Source organism: Argiope bruennichi, chromosome 2 (assembly GCF_947563725.1).
Source record: "Argiope bruennichi chromosome 2, qqArgBrue1.1, whole genome shotgun sequence".
Classification (NCBI taxonomy): domain Eukaryota; kingdom Metazoa; phylum Arthropoda; class Arachnida; order Araneae; family Araneidae; genus Argiope; species Argiope bruennichi.
In genome coordinates this window covers 80,603,763-80,609,367 of record NC_079152.1, presented here as the reverse complement: position 1 = coordinate 80,609,367, position 5,605 = coordinate 80,603,763, and the positions used below count along the sequence as shown (strand labels likewise).

Genomic DNA, 5,605 nt, shown 5'->3' with positions numbered 1-5,605 from the left:
ACATTTTAAATATAGAGATATTTTAAATGAGTACATAGAACGAGATATTAAAGAAAAAGTGTCACATACTTCAAGACCAATGAATACCTTCCGCATCAAGCTGCGTATAGAGACCAATCACCAATAAAAGACGTAAGAGAGAGACGTATCACCAATAAAATGCGTATAATTTTCAATGCAAGCTCACTGCCAATGGTTGCTTGTGGCCTGGCATGAATTTAAATTCCAATATGTTTCAGTTACTTGTATATTTCAGCCTTAATACAGTAGTAATTTTAGCCGACATAGAAAAGACGTTTTTGTAGATCATCTTTGTTGGGAAACACAGAGACGCTGTTAGATTACATTTTGTAAAAAAATTAATAGAGAAAATATGCATAGTTTGGATAGTTAAATAGAAGCGTACAGACTTAAAACTCTATTCTTCGGAGTCAATTTAAGTTCCTTTTTGTTAATAGCAATTACAAAGTTGCATATTTAGAAATTTATTTCCAGAAGTTTTGAAATTCTTGAATCGCGTATGTTTGTTGATTATCTCATAATGGGTACAAAAACGCTGAAGAAGCTTTAGAAGAAAAATGATTACAATATTTTTCTGCATGGGTTAAATAAAACAGAAGTTCTGTGCACGAAGTTAATACAAAGAAATTTGCAGATGAAAATAAAAAACAAACAAAAGAGAGAATGAGAAAACTATTTTTATTTTCAAATTAGGCTAGTTTTACATAACTGGTTCAATCCAAAATCATTTATATTATGTTTTTAGATGATTCCATTGATGAAACTAGCGGCTGTGTCAAAAATACCTGTAAAAAGACAATATTTAAAATATGAATAATGCACAGATATGACATACATAATAATTTTTTTACAAATTTCTGAAGAAAAGAGTTTAATGTATATTTCGAATTCACATTAATATTATAATCGTATATAATTCATTTCCATCTTTTGAATAAAATAGTCTTGTTTAAATGTTTTTAATGACTCCTCGTAATAAATGCTTTGATAATTCAATTAATTAAAATACAGTATTTTAGATTTCAATAATCAATTTTCAAGACATCTGTAATAGATTCTAAGATTAGATTGCTTCAAGTCAAGCGACTACTCTCTAGAAGGTGACTTTATTCTTTTGTGCACATAAGCTTTGCAAAATTTAGGAATTTGAAAGCTAGGTATGCATTTGAATTTACAGCGAGAACCTGCGTTTACTGTGTAATGATTTTTGTGCGCAATAATACAAGCTATATTTTTTAACAAATTTCTGAACAAAAGAGTTTAACTTATATTTTAAATTCATATTAATTTCATAATTGTATATTATATAAGAAGTATTCCTTTTCGATATTGCAAAATTTATTTCCATCTTTTGAATAAAATAGTCTTGTTTTAAATATTTTTAATGGTCGCTCTTCGTAATAAATGCCTTGATATATTCAATTAATTAAAATACAGTATTTTAGATTTCAACTATCAATTTTCAGAACATCTATATTACGAGATTCTAAGATTTGATGGCTTCAAGTCAAGCGACTAAATTCTAGAAGGTGACTTTATTCTTTTGTGTACGTAGTATTTATTCTTCGGTACGTATTGCACAATTTAGGAATTTTATGACACATTTGGATCTACTGTGAGATCTTTCCTTAAAATTAATGATTGAGATAAATTTATTTCTTCCAGGTTTCACTCAAGAAGTACTCTAATTTGAGTAAGATGATAATATATTGTCGTTTCTTTAAATGCAAATAATAAAACTAGAATAAAACTTTCTTTATTCGAGTGCAATTTCATTTCATAAAAATATAGTTTTACACTAGTACGCGATTGACGATCGTAAGAAAATACACCGGTCACTACAGACGATGAAAATATATTTATATTTATTATATATGTAAAAGAATTTTATATGAATTTTTATAATACAAAAAATAGTATTTTTTGTAACTTCACTTTTAAATCTCGCAAACTGCAGACTTAATTAAAGCTTATATTTTTCATGATCAATTAATTATTTTTCTGAAATTCTGTTGGAATGACTATACTTAATAATAAATCCTTTATATATAATAATTTATAAAATAATAAATCCTTTATATATAATAATTTATAAAATAATAATTCCTTTAAATAAATGTAAATTAAAAATAATTGACAATTAAAATAATTGTAATAAAATCTTTTCTAATTTTCCGTGAGTTTCATAGTATTTGCGAGCAAAATCTGAAGAAAGTTTATTTTGTAGTTTGAAAATCTACTTCGTAAGACCATGGATTTTCAGTTTTATAAACAAGGTAGTATGCATCAAAGTGTTGCCCCTTTATTTATTTTTAAGAGCCAAACTGTTATCGTGAGGGAGCTGTCCAAACATCTCAAGGTCAAAAACAAGGTGACAACTCTTGAAACATCAGTTGTAATGATCAATGCTTCAATTAACACGATTTCGTAAAATAGAATCCTTTGTTCAAGATTCCGCATAAGATATTAAAAGACTCACAACGGACTCAAGATTCTAATGTAACGAAATATAATGTTCGAAGAGTTTAATATACCATCACACGAAATCGCTAGTTATTTATCCGTTTTATATAAGTTAGGAATATCAACCTGATCTTGATGTAGTTCATAAGGAAATATACTGCGTACAACTCCTCTCCTCATTTTTTGTTACTAGTACTTGAAAAGCTGTTGTCATATTATCATTTGCATTATAATATATATGTATATAGAGACCAAAGAAATATGCATCCTATTATGTTTCTTCTTAACACTAATGTGCGAACAATGTCTTCAATCGGTAAAGCTCTACAACGTTATGCCTTTTATTCCGGACTTAAAATATTTTCGAAGCACGAGATCAAATGCAGAATTCTACAGTAGGTGATGTAGTAAGACGTTTCATTTCGAATTACATAAACCTTTTACTATTTTAAATATTAGCTTTTAGATTAGAGCTATCGCCACTTTGAAGTAAAAGTAGGAGGTATTTAGGAATTAGATAATCATTTTATATACAGATTTAGAAATAAAGAATAAAGAAAAGAAAAATAGTTCTGATTCTGCTACAATTAATATCAGCATTAGGGTGTGTTATTACGAAAGGAATATGCACGACATAATGCTTTTATGCATTTATTGGTCTTTTTTTATATTGCAGTAAAAAATAAATAGGCATTTGCCCTAAGATTTAAGTAATGCAATTTAATTAAAAATATGTTACTTACTTCCGCCATGATGGCCGCTGTCGGCTTCATAATGGGTTTTACCACCTGAAATGATAATTTTTTTCTCTAATTTTAATTTTCATGTGTTTATATATAGAAAAGTTAAAGAATAGATTATAGTTTTTTGAAAGATTTTAGTCCGTGAGAGAAAAATAATACCCATAAAAATCTTCCATGTTATATTGGATTTTACACCTTTTGAAATATTTTCAAAAATAATAATTTCAACATATATTTAAGAAAGACACATTCTTTTCAATTAAGAGTTTCCGCTCGTAATGAAATCATTATATATTTTTTTATAAAAAATTTGTCTTTAAAAATGAGCTTTGTATTTCTTTACTTGAATTTTTGAAAAAATGGAATACATATAATATTGATACATATATGCAAAGATTTTATAGCTGTGCTGAAACTTTCTATGAAAGTATAAAATATGAATAATAGAATTTGAATACTATAGGGCTGTCTCTTTTATTAGATCTGTGTTTCATTTTTATTACAGCAAAATATTTTATTGACTAGAATGTGATTGTTTTGTATGTAGTTTATCCAGTTTTTTAGGAATAAACTTTACAAGTTTAAATATTCAACACAATAATTTTGAAATATTCAATCAAACTTAATACAAATTGCAAATCATTATAAAAATTTTATTTTTTTCTAATGTCAGAAAAAATTTATATTCTTAAAATTAGATAAAAATGGCAGTAAAAGCATATGCATTTTTTTATTTTATAAAATATCTAACATATGTAATGTTTCAGATAAATATTTATTCTTACCTGAGGGTACTATAATATAAAAGAGTAATTTAATACAAATAAGAATAATTTAATGCAACATATTAAGCTAAAGCACTTTTGAATTTTCACAAAAGATCTTAAATAAATTCTTAATTTATTTATATATGGAGATTTATGTTATTTAAATATTAACATTTCTTTCAAAAAGGTAGAAATTTGTAGAAAGAACAAAAGTAAAAGGTAGAAACGTAATAAATTGTACCCACAATTAAAATTCGTAGCTATGATTTTCATAATTAAAATATACATGCTGAAATCAAGAAAATTCTCTAACGAATTTATTATTGTACTTATCATAAATTTCATAGCGGAGACAGCATATATTTTTTTAACACATAAATACTCACCATTCTATTTAATTTGAAGCCGAGAATCCAACTGCACTTTTAGATAAAATTCTTTTGAGTGAATTAATGAATTCAAATTTGAATTATTACTTTAGACTAACTTTTTAATGTTATCCTACTTTCATATTAAAGAAATAACACCCAAATGGCATAATAAACCGCTCTTGCATAATTAATTGGCCAAAAGCATTTATAACTGTTTAAGTTCTACTACTATTCTGAATTATGGAATAAAAAAAGCATTTATTCTATTTCTTGAAGAAGTTTATTACAAATTTATTTAAATTAAACAATAATATTTCTTTCATATTAATTACTAAAGTTCAGATGAATACTAATTTTTGTTTTACAAAATACCGAGTTCCGAACATACATTTGTAATGTTATTTTAAAAAAGTATTTTACTCCTTGATGGACTTTTGTTTTAAAATTTAAGTTCTTAAAGGAAATATATCTTTTCGATTCAAGTTTTGATTTAATGCAAAGCGAGTTTGGGGAATATTAGCTATATTTGGAGGGCTTTAATTCCTCTTGTTATTTTATAAAATGTTTTTCTTCATACATTTTTGTACTGCACTTATAAATTCACATAGAAATCGGAAAAACTTACTTTGGTAATCTGCAAAATATCCAATTTGATTTTATTGTGTGTGCATAAAATATATTAGATACAGCACAAGAAATATAAAAATACATTTTTTTGAATAATAATAATAAAATAATCGATAATGTTGCCCTGATAAATTTTGCTGAATATTATAGTAGAGGACAGTTTTAGATACAATGCTATATTTAAGATGGTAAAGGTAATAGTAGAGGACATTTTTAGATACAATGCTATATTTAAGATGGTAAAGGTAATAATAACTTTTTGAAATACTGCATTCTCTTTAGATGAATAAATTTTATTTTCCAAAAAGAAATCTTATTGTTTTAGTTAAGAAATTTAGTATTCAACAAGCAATATTATAATTAATATCATATATCCTTGTAAACGCAACACAAAGAAGAGCCAATTGCCTGAAGTTACTCAAATGCTCTACTCTATTAGTTTAAATGTACCATCATTTAAAAATCCTCTTGGTAAGCAAATATGAAAGAAACAAAGTTTAAATTGCCCATTTGTTCCATTTTTAGTATTAGACAATGTGAGTAGTTTGATAACCATTTAAGGAAATATTATAGACCACAATTAATGTAAAAATATAACTCATTTTAGTACAAC

At 25.7% G+C, this 5,605-nt stretch overlaps 1 long non-coding RNA gene across 1 annotated transcript; it reads right to left on the bottom strand.

The window, feature by feature from the left end:
• Window positions 1-680: 680 nt before the first annotated feature.
• LOC129961568 (uncharacterized) lies at window positions 681-3,901 on the bottom strand. Its single transcript, XR_008783798.1, has 2 exons — window positions 3,228-3,901; window positions 681-806 (listed from the first exon to the last, which is right to left on the bottom strand). It is a non-coding gene; the product is annotated as an uncharacterized LOC129961568 (long non-coding RNA).
• Between the last annotated feature and the right edge of the window lie 1,704 nt (window positions 3,902-5,605).